The 16,196-nt window shown below is 39.6% G+C and overlaps 1 protein-coding gene across 1 annotated transcript in view; it reads left to right on the forward strand.

Annotated features, from left to right (window-relative positions):
• The first annotated feature begins 15,172 nt into the window (after positions 1-15,172).
• Positions 15,173-16,196, forward strand: part of LMO7 (LIM domain 7) — a 99,906-nt gene continuing 98,882 nt past the window's right edge. Inside the window, exon 1 of the mRNA XM_010575262.1 lies at positions 15,173-15,239. The gene's annotated coding sequence lies outside the window, so the exon portion shown is untranslated. The remainder of the gene's footprint in view (positions 15,240-16,196) is intronic.

A 16,196-nucleotide genomic window follows, 5' to 3' on the forward strand; every position in this document is an offset into this window, starting at 1 on the left:
GAAAACAGCCTTTTTTTAAGAAGAAAATATTGCCAAAGAACTAAACAAGATGTATTTCTGACTTGTAGCTCTAAAAGAGGTAGGCTCTTGGCATAAGGGTGAACTTGCTGATTTGAGATTAGGGTCTCTTCCCTAGTTAAACATGAGGACAAAAAGAGCATTTGGTGCTAAAACACTCATTGGGCACTGTGCCACTGCCTTTCTGTTCCTTAGTCAAAAGTGTTATCTGACTGGGAGACACAGTCTTAAATTCATACTGTTTATAAATATTTGATCAAATACTTTTTATCATCTCCCAACCCATGGGAAATCAACAAGTCTGGCAGAAAGAATGCAAGCTGGAGGTGCAGTTTTATTTTGAAGTTTGTCAGGCGTTATGATGGGAAAGGAAGAGCAAATGCTCTTTGAGCATTTGATGTAAGTACAGTAAAGGTCCATGCCTTAATCTTCAAGATCAAGGACTGAGAGGAGACTTGTTATCCAGGAGGGAAGGAGAAGTTTAGAAGTAGAGCATCACAATGGACACCCCCTTGTTCCTTCTTTTCCCCTCTGAGTGTACCTATCACTTAAAGTAGTGTTTTGCTGCTTTCAAAATCTTGCCAACCAATAGAGTCATAATCCATTCAGATTTACACTTTCACTGATGTTAATGTACAGGATATTTAGATATGATTTCTTTACTAACCAATACTGTCAAAATTCAGTATGGAGTCCTAAACTTTCACATAATTAAGAGAGCTTGCTGGTCTACTAGCAGTAGATTTTTTTCTTTTTTTTTCAGTTTAAGTTGCATTTTCACTACAAAAACAAAGTGCTGCCTAAAACTAGTCATTTTAATAGTTTCAGATTAGTGATAGTCTTTATATTGGTGTGCTCAGTGGTTTTGCTGGTATCTGTCACAAAAAGCCTAAAGCAATGCATTCTCAGAAAAAAATGTTGGGACAGTTTGGTAGCATATGTAGAATCCAGACGCTCAAATAACAGGGTATGTGTATTTATGTAACAGTCAAATATGCAGCTTATAATAAATGACAGGATGATAGGAACATGAGGGGGAAAGAAAAGCTTGGGGACTTTATTTTTGTGCTTCCTGGTGTAAAATAAAAGTGATTTTTCCCACCATGTCTTTACCCTGGATAACTGCAGATATTGAAAATTCTTACTCAACTGAAGGCAGTCTTTTAAAGAAGAAAATGATTGTCAAAATAAATTCCACTTTATAACAGCAGAGGTCAGAATATATCAGGAGATATGTGGGATCAATTTTGCAGTGACACCCAGATTTTGTATGAATTCACACCCGATATCAATGCAGGCTCTCCAACTGAGGCACCAGTCTTGGAGGACATTGGCCAGCATACAGTATATGAGTTTTTAATAGCATATTCATGGTTACATGCCTTATTAAAAAGACATTGTATGCATTTAACACTTTGGACTTAACACATTAGATTTATGTCCAGCTTTTTCTGGATATGTTTCCCTACCTTACTGTATATTACAAACAAAGAAATCTTTTAATAATTTTTTTATTAAAAAAACAATTGATATATGGGGGCAGGAGGAAGAGGTGGGTGATACTTCTCCTTTCTGTAATGATTTCTGATGTAAGAGAACTGTTTGTGAAAAGATGTGTTGCTCTCCCCATCTGTGTTTTTTGCCATTTAATTATAGAGAAGGCTAGAACTGCTGTACCCTAAATACGCAAGTACTGGTATCCTCCCTCCCCACCCTGTGAACGTGTTGATGTACCTGGCACAGGTCACTGTCAGACCAAGGATGCTGGGCGAGATGGACAACTAGTTTAACTCAATGGGTAATTCCTTTGTTAGTCTGTAAACATTGTGCAAGTGGTGTTTGCATGCTTCAAGCTGAAGTTACGTCCAACTTTTTGTTCTAGCAGAAAACATTTAAGAGGATGTGTGTCCAGTAAAATGCATAATTTTGTGATGCCCTCAAAAAAAATTAAATCTTGCGTCGGAAATAACATCGATGATACAAAGTACCATTCCTTTCTCTCTGGAATTTTGAATTAAAAAAAGTCCCCAAAGACATCATTTTGCTTTGATAAAGCAGTGACCTAATGTTAAAAGCACTTCCCAGTTTTGTTTTTGTTATGGTAGGAAAAGTGTCTTTAACTGCTCTACTGAACTGTAAATAAAATGGTGAAAATTTTCATGTAGAAATGGTAATCGTGTACCAGACCCAGCAGCAGAAGTTGGCATAACTCCATGCAATATCTTGGATATTGCACAACCACAAAATGTTTAAATTGGGGGCAGTCTATGCTTTGTCTCAGTTGCTAGGCAAAACTTCAGACATTCTTGAAGCCTGCGTGCCCTGGAAGGCAGCTGGTCATAGAAACCATAGTGACTCAAACCTGAAGTGCTTGAGGCATCTTGCCTACAGTGGAAGAAAATCGCAGTCTTCCAGGACATAGATATTTTCCGCCGATGAGAAACTGTACGGGTTACTGATAATATTACGCCATTTAATGCATTATTATTTTTAACTACAAAAGAAAGTTAGGCTAGAGACAAAAAATGCCCAGAGTAAGTGCATCTGTTTATAATCCGAAAAGTGCATCTTTTCTGTGGTTACAAGGTACAAGTGTAATCCTACTGAATGAGTGGATCAGAGTAGTCTTCCGGGACTGTTTTTTATAGTTCTGGATAGAACATTTTCTGGTAAAATTTGTTTGCTTGCATCTTGGTGCTTTTCTTGTGTGCATTTTGTGTAGCTTTTTTGATCACTGGCTCTATCATTAGTGGAGGTTATGTGAATATATGTGAACCAGCCCACTACAGGTTGGAACCTCTTTGGTTTTTCTACACAGGACTTAAGGTCAGTGTCTCCCTTTGAGAAAGGATGTATCAGCCATATGCAGATAAATTATTTAATATACCATTGTCTTTTTTTCCAGAGGAAAAGAAATGAAATTTTTCAGCAACATGGAATTTTCTAATGATACTTAAAAAATTGGGTATCGAGGATTCACATTTTAAATGCTTAATGGGCTCAATATGGAAACTGTGGGGTAAATTTCTGCATCTCCCTTGCAGGGTATGGAATTGTTTACAAAGTCATGAACATTTCTGCAAGGATGTCATAATAAATATAAGAAAATTATAATTGTCTTCTGTAATAAGGGGGAGCTTGGCTGGTTTCGACTAGTAATTAAATCCTACCTCTGGGCAGTGCACAGAGCAACCCAGCCTAGCTGCTGTGACAGTCAATCTTATCTTGGGCTCCTCTAAACACACCCAGGTGAGGAGGCAAGCACTTTGTCAAACCAGTTTGGCTCCTTAAATAATTAAATAAATGAAGCTGCATTTGCAGAGGAGCAATAAAATGGCTGGAGGAAGTGTCATGCTGGAGGTGGTTGAGTAACGCTTGGGTTGTATCGATGCTCAGCCTGGATAAGCAGTGGAGTGTCAAGTGACGATGTCGAAGAGGAAAGATAGGAAGGGGGAAGCATTGAAAGAGTTTGGAAGAGCAGTGGCTTCCCTTCTGGACCACAATCTCTCCTCCATGCTCTTCACCTTAATTCTTTAATTGAAGCGTAGCAGTTATCCCTGCGCGGGGCCACCTATGACTTGTGACAGTTGCTAAAACTTCTTCTGTCTGTGGTTTTGCAAACCAAGCAGAACAGTTCCATGGAGAATAAGTGTTTGCTAGTGGTGTATTTGGCTTAATAAATACTCAGATGACTAGACAGAAACGTTCAGATAGGAAAGACAGATGACAGGGCAGTGTGGTGCATAAAGAAGGGCCTTTTCAAGTCATCCTTAATCTTTATAGTAGGGTGAAGTCCTGATTTTGAGGTCAATGGTTGCCTGATCCCTCACTTCAGTTAGTGACATTTTATTTTTGTAAAGGCAAATACATCTTAAACAGTAAAGAAGTTACATCTGGGGGGGTATATAATTAGGAATAACAGGTGAGTAGCGTAGGCCACTGTTCAGAGTGGTACCATGTGTGCTGTGAGATAACGGAAGTGTCTTGAAGGAGGCGTAGCTAGAAGAGGATCCCCTGGAAAGCTGAAAGCTGCGTCATCAGGCACAACCACGTTTGCTTCGCAGTTCTCCAAGTATCATGAAGACGCTGCAGTAACTTGCTACATGTTCATCAAATATTCCTTTATATTTAAATCCTTTATATTTAAAAGGGCAGCATTCATATTTTGGAACTCCTGAAAAACACAATCAGAGACAAGAGTTGGTCAGCAAAACTTACTGAGCCTAAATGTCCTTATTCCTTTGCCCAGACTGATATTTCGCCTCCTCTAGTTGTGTTCCTGTCATCTTTTCAGATGCACGCCATCCTTTTGTGGCTCCCTTGGATTTCAATTTCCTCCGTAGCCATCCTTCCTCCTCTGACTGCAATTATTTAATTTCTTTGCCAGAGGCAATTTCTTTCATCTCCTGCCAAGGAGAGGGACTACATATAAGCACAAAGCCTCTGGTCGTATGTCGTTACTGGCGTCTCTCATTAGATGGTGCTGCGCGGCAGTGGCAGTGTCCTCTGACATCCAGCGCTGTAATAGAGGAGCTCATTACCTGTAATGCAGTATATCGCTACGAGCCTTGGGAAATGGAGCCTTCAGAAGTCTCATTCCCAGCTTAGTAACTTGATGCGTGCACAGTGTGTTTCAACTATCTCAATATAATTATTTTGTATGTGTTTATATTCCTTTAAATTTCAGATTTAAAAAATTCCTAAAAACCAAACCAAAACAAAAAAAGAAACCACAAAAAAACCCGAAATACTATTTTTCTTGATGTCACACTTCTATATAGCTTCTCCTACTGCTTATTTTTATTTCTTAAAACTTAAATATAGTTTAAAAAAAACTCCAACTACTAAACATAGTAGTATTCAAGAGCTTTATAGTCTTGCTTTTATTTTTATTTGAACAGATCCTATCAGTGGAGTTCTCGTAAGCTAACCCTTACCCCTGAATTTTTCCAACTCTAGAGAATAGCATAATATTTCTACAGCTGAAGTCAGCATTAATTTCAGTTACTTCCACCTGACAGTTTATTTCTACATAACTGTTGCTAGATAATATTGAAATCTCTAAATGCTGTTGTTTAAGTGCCACAATTAATGCCATGTGCCATAGTTTACTGGGAAGTTGTTTTTGTGACTATTTTTTCCGGACTCCGTATGTGACACTAATTGCCTTTATGGTGTCTTTTGACCCTGTTAAATGTTTGTTTCCACACAATTTCTTTGCTCACTGTCCGTCTGTTGCCGTGTTGATGAGCTAAGTAAATCTGGTGAAATGGGTTAGAAACCTGGGGGTGTAGAAGGAGATACAAAAGTCCGGGGCTGTGGGGACAGGAGGCAAGACGCAGCAAGAAGGCTGTTGGTTCTCAAAACTGTGTGTGTGCACGTGGGTGTATGCGTGAGAGAGGAAGCGGGGGGATGTTGGTGAATGGTTTTGGCTGAAGCCGACTCAAACCATGTCTTGGTATGTATGCTGCTTCAAGTACTGCTTCCAGTAAAGGTTGAAAAATTTGAAAAGATTGACAAATCTCCAGTAATAACAAGAAATTACTTCCATGCATGAATAACCTCACTAAACACGCAAAAGCAATTGTATCTAAAGCATTTCCATCTTGGGTGCATATTCTTTTATCTGATGCCTTTCTCCTCCTTCTGCTGAACATAGTTTCAGGACCTTCACGTTAGATCCCCACTTCATTCATGCACTGGTGCTGCCCTCTGGAGAACCACCTGTGTTTAAAATACATGAAAAAACAACGTATCAAATACACCCAGGATCAAAGCAGTCAATTTGTAAGAGAGAACTGTAAGCTAGGGCGGAAGTACACTCTGGTTTTGGCCATTTCATTTGGTATCTCTGTATTGCTCTGCCACTTACATAAATAATCCCAACAGGCACCTGCTTGCACATAGCAGCAGAGTTTTAGCATATTTTTCTTAATCAGTGCAAGCAAAGGTCTTTCCTACAAAAATAAATGCTAATGAACTGAAAGCCTGTATTGAAACTTGCAGCATATACTCTCTGGTCTGGAATTACAATAGTAGCAAAACTAAGCTATAAACTGAGGAAACGCAAACATCAGAAGGTTTTTTATAGCTTGCATTTATCTTTCGTTCTAAATGAACAAGAACAAAATATTTAAAGATTCAATTACAGTGAAGTGGAGACAGTACTTAAAATACTAAATATAAAATAATAGGTTAAAATCTTAGACAAACATGATTTTAGTACCTCTACAGCAAAAATGTCTAAGTTTGTATTTGCTTTAATCCTTTCTTTACATTTGCCCTAGACAAATGTGACTTTAGTATCACTAACATTTCATCAGTTAATATTTCAAGTAATGTCTCTCTTTTAGTTGAAGCTTGTAAAAACAAGGTGGGTTTTTTTTTTTCTTGTTCACCTGAAACCAAAGTGCTGCAGTTGTCATAAACTTTGTTTTTCTCCTTTAGCAAAAGCAATGGTATAGACAGATTTTGCATAGAGGTTTTCGGGGTGGGTTTCTTTATTATTATTATTGTCTGAACTTGAAGTTCTTTGTGAGGGCGCATGGCCAGCTATCCCACTGGTCAAGTACTGCCTGGCTGTCAGGGCACTGAATGGCTGGATCTTTGGGTATGTTAAGCCTCTCAAGAATCTGCACAAAGTCCAAACGTTTACCCTCTCTCATCTCCAGTGTGCTGTGGCTCCAACCCTGTGGTACCCTTCCCCGGTGCTTGGAACGCCTGGCTCAATTGCTGTGGTCATTTTGGGGCTAGGGAGAGACTGTGGCATGTGTGAGGGAGTTACATGGGGATGTTTTTCCATTTTAAGTACTATTTAAAGCACAAAGTCATCTGGGTGATTGCAGGACGTTTTCTAAATGCAAACCCTTCACATGGGCATGAGGAAGAGAGTGGGAAAGGAGGTCCTGGTGCCATTTCAGGACAGCATGGAGGTCATGGTTTTCTCCTGTGACTGGACTGCTCAGCCAGCCCTACAAAACCTTCTTCTGTCTGTGGTGCGCCTAAGTCTTCTCTCATGTCCGCTCTTCTAAGCTGTGTTGTTGCTGATATTCTTCTGGTCTTTCTTTTCAACATCCTAAGAAGGGAGGTGTTGAAAACGTACTGATTTTCTGTCCAGGGCAAGCTTTTTGTATGCCCCAGGTGGACACTATGTAGGAGTCCAGCTGAGACACAGCTGTGCATGGATTCATTTATCTCTTGATTGCTTATTCCCCAGCTTGGAACGGCGTAACAGCTTGAGGTCAGGTAACAACCAATGCAGTGCTGAAGAGATAGATGTTTCAGAAAAAAATAAGAAATGGTATATAGAGTGACTGACTTTCAAAATGGGCAAGCTCAAAATTTGGCTAGCATGAGAGCACTTATGTTTTGATCATTAAAAGGCAGCGAAGCAGCGAAACTGGAATCTCTGCTCACCACTTCTGTTATCTCAGTTGATCACTTTTCTAGAAACCATTCCTTCATAATTTTTGTTTCCTGGGTATGTTTAACTTTTTTTTTCTATGGCAGAAAGAAACACACAAGTCTAGTATACCACAGTTATACTGTGAATTACTTGGAAAAGACAACTTTCAGTAAACCAGTTTTTTGCATATTTATGGAACTCAGTGGTTGCTTTCTGGTTGTTTCAGGGGTGAACAATGTTTGGACCTTTGTTTTCTTGTGACTACTTTATCCTTTTCTCTGCTTAATTAGGAACATTTACAGTTAAGGGGCCCAATGCCACCCTTCTTTTACCACCAACCATTGAACTAGTACGGAGCTCAGCTGGTGAATTTTAAAATAATAATGTCACTCTTCTATTGTCTTGGGAAGGTGCATAACTATCCACTTTTATTTAACTGAAGTTAGTTGCATTTACACAAGAGAAAGTAAATGTGTGGTTAAAGTTGAGATCAGCATGCATCACTTAGGATGGCAGCTTTAGAACTTGTGCGTATTTAAACTGTTTACAGAATCAATAGTTTCCAAATAAATCAGATGTACATATACAATTACAATAAAATGTCAATGATTTGGTGTTCTGGGGTTTTTTTGGAGATTCCTAGTCATTCAAATTTCACTTTGCATTTGCAAGTTCCTACAGGAACGCCTACGTCCATCTAGTTTATGCTGCCCATCTCTGCCTATACAGTGAGACCTTTTTTATCACACAAAGTAACGTATGTTGGTTTTTCCTAGTTTGACACCTGTCAGTACAGTCATCCGCATAAACAACAGTAAGCTGTTTGGTGGGATGATCTTGTTTGTAGGGGGGGAAAAGCTTGACTGAACTGATTGAAGCCAAATGTTTCCTTGCTTTTTCTGCGGTATTGTTCCCCTAAGTCAGGGATTCCTTTAAGTATTGGACAAAAAACTTCACTTCCATCCTTCAGATTGTGTTTCTATATGCAATTTGACAGAAGAGCTGAAAAAAACAGTGTAAGCAGCTGATGAGCAGAGATCTATGCTTCTCGCACCTACCACACCAGTAATCCTGTCCCTTCTTGCTTGTCCCTTATTCATTGTTCTTCTTCATCTTTTGTGAAAATGTAGTTGTATGTTATTTCAGGAGTCTTGGCATGTTTGTCCAGAAGGCATACCACAATAAGACCCCATCATTATGTTGATGATAGAAGATAACCAAGACTTTTTCAATAATCAGGCATTCCCTTTTATAAATGTCTGTTCTCGTTTGTTATCAAAGGCAGTTTTGGCTGAAGACTGAAAAATTTCCACATCCTCTGACATGAAGTGATGCCCAGAGATTTGGGGTGTGGAGTTAAACAGGAGAGTACAGCTTTGCATTGAGCAATAGAGCAGCAGGAATTATTCCAAGTGAAAAACATTAGTGTTATGGATATAAAGGGGAACATTCACATGGTCTGGCATAAGTATCAATGGCAAAAATGCTCATCTCCTTCAGCCTTGTTACTTTAGCTGTGCAGTTAGGTTATACAGCAGATTTATTGGTAGATATTGTTGTTCTTACTTCCAGCCACCCCAGCTCTTTTTCTCAGTGGTGCCTGTCATGGATTTTAGCAATGAGGTGTGAGGACTTGAAATGTGGAGCTTCCTTTTGTAGAAATCCAGGCATTCCTCTTGACTCCCATGAAGTTAGTTGTTAGGTTGGGCAGTGTCATAAGCTCATTGCTGGACAGCTGACTGGGAAAGCCTCTGTGGGTACCAGCTTCTTGAGCGCTTGTTGACCTCTCAGGAGTTTGTTGGACCATGAATTAAATTGTGATCAGAAGGGAAGATGGCAGCAGGTTCCCTCTGTGACCTTGGCTGCTTTGGACCTGGTGTACCTCCTACCAGAAGTGGAATGCCAGCAGTCTTCTCCCATGGGTAGAAGGAAGATAGAAATGCCCACTCATTCTGTACATCTTCCCAGGGCCCAAAATTCAGGGAGACGGATCCTGCTTGCCTCAAAAATGAGCCACTATTTTCTACTGCTTGACCTTGAGAAATCTAGTAATAGCTGTGGTCAGGCTGTTTGCTGCAACACCAAAGGCTTTCTACCCAAATGGCCAACTTTGCCACTTGTGTGTTCAAGATTGTGTGCAGCAACCCTCTGAATATGGTTCCTACCGTCCGCCCTTTGGGAGCCATTTGGATAAATCAATTGACTACTGGAGCAAACTGTGGCAATGTTAGGGGTTTTCTGGTGTGGATTTTTTTAAAAAGAAATTAAAAGAGGAAGAACCAGTGGGGAGGAGAAAACCAGGCAGGAAGTCTGCAAAGGCCAAACGCCACAAGCTCCTTCCTTCAAAGCGTAATGGCAGTATTTTTGGTGGCTGCCATGTACACAATTCAAGGACAAGCTCATATCCTGCATGGCATTTAAACTGGACTTCAAGTAGCCATGAGAGGGGGAGGCAAGACTTTGGGTAGTGCCTCTGAAGTGTCCTGCAAAGCAGCTACTCATTGTCATAGTCCAGAAGAACCACCAGTTCCTACAGGAATGCAGGAGAGGGGAAAATCCCTACTGCTTTTGTTACATTTTTTTTTTCTCCTGTGTGTTACTCTTCCTTCATGAGAGACCCTAAAAGATAATATCTGTCAAGCTGAGGTAGAGCATACTGACAGCTGTATATAAAATGAGTGGACTCAAAATACCATATAAAAATGTGTCATGAATCTACTTCCAGGCCCTGCCAAACCATGCAGTTGCCCGATCATTGGGAGTTACCTGAACACTTGCTTGTTGGCTGTGGGTGTAGCCTATATATCTCCTTGTGCATCTTACAGTAACAGCACTGTTCTGGAGTGATGTATTGGATGAGGGTGGTTAGAGCCAAATAAATGAGTGCTGTAAATGGAGATATGCAGTGCTGGGATTATGTAAGCATGGAGCCATTTGCCGTGTAGTCTGATCCAGACTTTTGGTAGCGGGTAGCGGGAAGAAAGGCCATTAGCAAGATAGTAATTCAGACATCGATGTGTATGTGAGGTGATCCGCCAAGGCAGGCGCTGTGACAGAAACTGGCAGGCGTAACCGAAATTCTGTAGTGGGGATGGTACCACAGTGTCAGATCCATATTGTTGTCCTAGTTTTCTGCAGCACATAACCAGTCCTCTCTGCAGCATGATAAACTTGGCTTTTCCTGCTGCAGGCTGAGCTGGGGACCTGAAGTTCATAAATCAGTGTAGTGTCCCTGAGGTTGCCATCTGATTAATCACTTGCCCTGTGAGATCCTTGCATGAGCCTGCATTAAGGCTGTTGCCGTCATGTGTGGTTCAGTATCTTTCTTGAATCTTCCATCCCTAACCTATGACCCTACATCAAGATGTTGCGTGCTTCATGCACGTAGCATTTCTCTCAAACTGGTGCGTGGGGTCTTGCATGGTTTGAGATGGTGTGGTCTACATGGGGCTGTGACAGAGAAGCTCTGAATGAGGTGGAGAGAAGCAGGGCTGGCTAGCGTGAACTGCAGAGCTGGCTGGATGGCGAGTACCTGGCTCCTCTAGAGCAAGGCATCGTTCAGGTCACAGGCTGGCCATGATGCAGTGCTGCTGCCTTGTTTCTGAGCAGCTAACGCTTTTGTGATGGAGAATCAGTTAGTCAGCATGTCTGTGTTATGTGGTGTGAGTCTTGCATTGGATGGGGAGAGTCTAGCTTTGGTGTTGCCACCACAGCAAAGTTAAATTGAGAAACCTGCCAGTCCCTTGCACTCTGAGTTGGATGTGGTGGTATGCATGGGAAATCAACCCGCTTGAAAACGTCTACCATTCTGTGGTAGAGCTGCCTTTCTGCTAAACCCATTCAAAACCAGTGTAAACTATGGAAGCAACTTGACATGAACTCCCTTAGTATTTTTTTATTAACACTGAAAAAATCTTTCAACTTTGAATAGCTTTTAAGGCAAAGAAGGCCAATTATGATCAGCTATATTTGGCCTCTAGTAGGACAAGCCAAAGAAATGTACTCAATTTTGGTACTGAGGCGTACAATTAGCATATTCTTATGTGCCATGTGCTTTTTGTTCAGTCCATCATGATTTTGATGTTATGCCATCTTCAGAATGGTTGATCTTTGTTTGTTTCTTCTTGATTTGCCACCTCCTACAGGAATCACAGCAAACCTGAAATTAAGCTGTCCCTCTGTGTGTGTGTGTATAAGCATTTTTGAAATATCTAAATTTAGGTAAAGACTTGATTTGCATACTGTTTGAAGTAAATTGCTTGGACCTGGCAATTGCAAGTTACCAAAGTATTAGGGGACGCTGTCTTACAAAAATAAAATCAAACTGTTTTATAGCAGCAATTAAATGTGATTTTAGGATATGGCCTTTAATTATGTCATTGCTCTCTTTCTGTCAAAAAAGCAGAGAAAGAAGCAGAATATATTAGTTGAATGAAAGAGAGAAGAGACATAATTTGAAAAGAGATGTTGTTCAAACACGGATAAAAATCGCTTTTGCAAGATATTTCCTTTATTATTTGGTGGCTCACATGGCCTAAGTGGTTGAAAAATTTTCCAAAATCAATTATGCCTATTACATAAGAGTACCACACCCAGTATAACCAGTTTTAATGAATAAACAGTGACTCACAAATCGTAGACATTGTTTGAAGATGTAATATCTCGGGGTGGGATTCACTTCGGCTTACTCAAGTTCTTAAAAGTCAAGGAACTCCGAGGCAGCCCGTGGCTTTCCATTTTTTTTTTTAATGATACCTAGTTCCTATGTAGGCTATAATAGTTACAGCTGAGCTTGATGACTTGCAATGGGTATAAGCCAGATGAAAGTCCGTGCTGAGAGAAGTCCTTAGTCTCTGTACAAACACAGGGTTTAAAATAGAGTACTTATTTTTGTGACATCAACAAATTCAAGGAGTTGTGCAACTTGGAAAATGTTTCAGTTTCAAGCCACCAGTGTTATATTGTTCCTTGAGAATACCCCTTAATTACTTAATTATTAGTTATCCTTTAAAAGTCAATATTAATGAAACCTAACTTGGCAGTACCAACGCTTTTATTTTAATGTCAACAAACCACGTAGTCATCAAAAATCTGTGGGTCACAAGATCAGTCTGACAGCTCCATCCTGTATATCAAATCAGTGTTAATTGCCACAGTGGCTGCGCAAATAACTTAGTCAAAATGCTTCCAGTGTAATGTTGTCTAATGTAATTTTAAGAGGTCTGCAAGTCTAATAGTAGCATTTACAACCTTGTACTCGGACTACCTTGTTGTTCAAGGATGGCTTCTAGTTACCTGAGGTCATGTGCCTGAAGACTTTGTGGCAGTCAAAAATGTTCCACATGCCATTTTGGAGAGTGAGGTATTGGGGTTTTTTTTGTGGAAAAGACCACAAGGTGCACCATGAAAACATGATTATGCACTGCAGCATGGCACTCTTGTGTTCTTGAGGGGCTACGCTGTTAATGTGTCTTCAGTGGCACATGCTCCTTGACTTCTTGAGAATAATTTTTGAGGGGTGATCTCCTAAGCTACATGCTGCTGTTCTAGGATTTTTTTTTTTAAAGGAATTTTAGCATGAAGGTTGTTTGTGGATATATAAGATGCTGCAGGTGTGGGATGGGCCCAACTCTAGGTGAAGGAAATATCTCCCCATCTATTGCATGCATGACTTACCAGTAAACTGTCTATATAAAACCAAACATCTAGACTGTGTAATCCTGTAGATGTCAGTGACGACTGCAGAATGAGAATAACTTTTCAGCTCTAAGAACTGATTGGAGTTTGAAACATAACCGTAAAGCTAGACCCCTGTCCTACAGCCCCTATTACAGTACAATTCTGCTGTAAGACATGCAAACTTAAAGTTTCTAGCTTTCAGAATAAAGGGCTTAATTTATAACCCATATTCCCTATTACCTAGGGAACGCAAATATTTATATTTAAACTTTCAGTGCTGTTATGTTACACTGGCTAGTTTCCTCAAAGTTATTATCACTGAATATACAAATTTGAAATCAAAAGGCCATATTTCATTTGAAATAAGGGTAATTTTCAGATGCTGTGTTTTTAAGTGATTCTTGAAAATTATATTGCTAAGATGCAACCTCTACTTTTCTGTAGGAACAGACTGTCGTTACAGGAATATTGTATAAAATGCAGTTCTCCCAGGGGAATCGCTATCATCCTTTGTTGTTGTTAAAAGCTTTTTTTTCTTTTTTCTTTCCCTGAATTTTGAAATTTTTCTTACCTTGAGTTGGTGTGCCATCATTCTTTCTCTTGTTTTGTTAAATCCTAGGAAAAAAAACCTTAAACCCAAAAGAAGATTTTTGTAACACCTACTTTTGCCCTCAATAGGGAGATTGAAGTTACGGCTTCTGAATTAAAAAATAATCTATGTTAAATCTAATTACTTAAGTTGTAGGATTTCTGGTGTTAGTATACACTCCTTTTGCAATTGAGAAAAAGTAATAGGGTGATAATGTAACATCCTTAAAGAGCTACATCCTTTCCTTTGCTCTTTTACCAAGCACAGCTATTTGTTTCACTACTAATTTCCTTAATTACTGTGGTAATCAGTAGCTTTGGTCTGGATGCACGCAGGTTCCACAGCATTTTTAATTGTGTGCCTGAAGTCCTGTGCAGTATTGGGGACGGTCAGGATCCCCAAAGGGAGGTTCATAATTAGCTGGTGACTGAACCTGGTGACCTCTAAGCTCAAATAAATGCCCTTCCTAGTGTTTGATTTCTATACTCAACTGGGATATAACCCTCTTTTGGACTGGTTTAGGAATATTGATTTCCTTTTCTGACTTGTGTGTGGGTTACTAATCTGGGTGTTCAGAAGAAATCTGCCAAATTTGGTCCCTTGAAGCCACGTGGGCAGAGGGAGGGATCTAGTAGGAAGAATCCAAGTGAGTTTAGGCTTGAGCAGGGTGCTGTGTTGACAGTCTCATTTGAGATGGAGGGAGTTAATGTCAGGAGCAAATCTCTTGTTTTCCACAAAAAAAAAAAAAAACAAACCAAAAAAAAACCCAAAAAAAACTTTGCTGAAAACCTGCAGGCAATGCTTTTGGCATTGGATATCTTAAGTCCTTTATAAGACATTGTTCTTGTTCACTGCTTTTCACTCTGAATATAAAAAGTAGTCCCATTAGTATGGTCCTACCGCATGCCAAGTAATGGGAATTGATGTGCACATTGTAATACAGACTTGCTGGTGTGGTTCTTTAGTCACACTGCCTTAGGTGCAAGCGGCAGGAAAAAAACCCCTATTAAAATACTTTGTGCTGGATATCATGGGTATACATGCTGTAATATGAAGCAGGAGATAAAAGACTTTTTCTTTCTTTTGCACTTATGTTTGAAATGTATTTTATGCTTTTCAGTGTGGCTGGTATTGCTTTAGAAAATAATAAGTATTCCCACAGAATTTAGCTGAAGATTGGTTTACGCTAGAGGAAACTACTTGAAGATGTTGCATCTGACTTCCTTTGAGGCATAAAGAACTGTTTTTTAGATACTTATTTCTTTTGAATATTTGAATATTTCTTAACATAAGAAAATAGTTAGTACGAACTAAGTGTTGAATCAAAATTTTTGTTGGTTTGTTTTTTGTTTGTGGGGGTGGGTTCATTGGTTGGGTGGGTTTCGTTGTTTGTTTTGGGGGGGGCTAGTGTACTTCTTAGATACTCTTGCTAGTCCTGATTTTGTGTCCAATTAACTCTCACTTCTTATTTTTATAGACAGTTACTGGGAAAAGCTTTGGAACCAAAGACTTTCGGGCAGCTCTAGAAAATGGAGTCCTGTTGTGCGAGTGAGTATTGATTTACCTATATAAAAATCCTTCAGGTTAACATCAGTTGGTCTCTTTCCTTGCTGGCCTCTGAAGTTTTTTTGAATTACCGAAAGTATTTTGTAATAAAATTATTTGTTTATTTATTTTTCTTTATACCTGTTGTTTGCCATGGGAATGAAGAACAGCTTTCAGACATCCTCTTTCTAGATCTACATGTTCTATGTGTTGTCCCACACACTTCGTGTGTTACCAAGAGGATCATGCTGATCCTCTGGCCAGTTGATTGGTTTTATTGGTTATAGCGCTTATGGTATCACTGGGCTGCTTCTTCAGCTTGTGCAAGGTGCTGTGGCCATGGCTGGGATCAAAGGACTCAGTTACCCCTATACCCACTGTTGTCGTTTGGGTTTTTGTCCTCCATCCCTACCCCCTCATAAGAAATTATTGTAAACTCTGTGTGCTGAAAGCTACCTATTCCTACCAGAGAACTTTACATTCGGAGAAGTGTTCTTTTAAAAAGTACTACATTTCAGAAGTGAACTTTACAAATTTGTAAATTTAAGATAACAGGCAGACATTTGATTTCATGTACTTACTAATAGTGCTCTTATGGTTACATCCAAGTATCTCAATAATGTAGAATCCATTGGATGTCATTTGGCATACTTTATGAAAACATACTTTAAAAAAAAAAAAAAACCCAAAACAAAACCAACCCCCCCCAAAACCCCAAATACTTTACGATGATAAAAGTAAATGCATTGGGTCTCAGCATAACATAGAAATATGTTGTCATGTATGTGCACATGCAGTCCAGGTTTCAGTACTTGCTGGACTGTCTTGGTTACTAGTTTGAACAGCAAACTCTGACCTCAGCTTTTTTTGGAGTGCTTTCTGTAAAAAGCTTCCTTGTGCTTATATATTATAGGCTTGGCAGTAATGGGACTTGTCTGGTTTCGTTGCTAGACTGAGTCA

The sequence above is a fragment of the Haliaeetus leucocephalus genome, unplaced genomic scaffold (genome assembly GCF_000737465.1).
Source record: "Haliaeetus leucocephalus isolate CR32 unplaced genomic scaffold, Haliaeetus_leucocephalus-4.0 Scaffold462, whole genome shotgun sequence".
Classification (NCBI taxonomy): Eukaryota; Metazoa; Chordata; class Aves; order Accipitriformes; family Accipitridae; genus Haliaeetus; species Haliaeetus leucocephalus.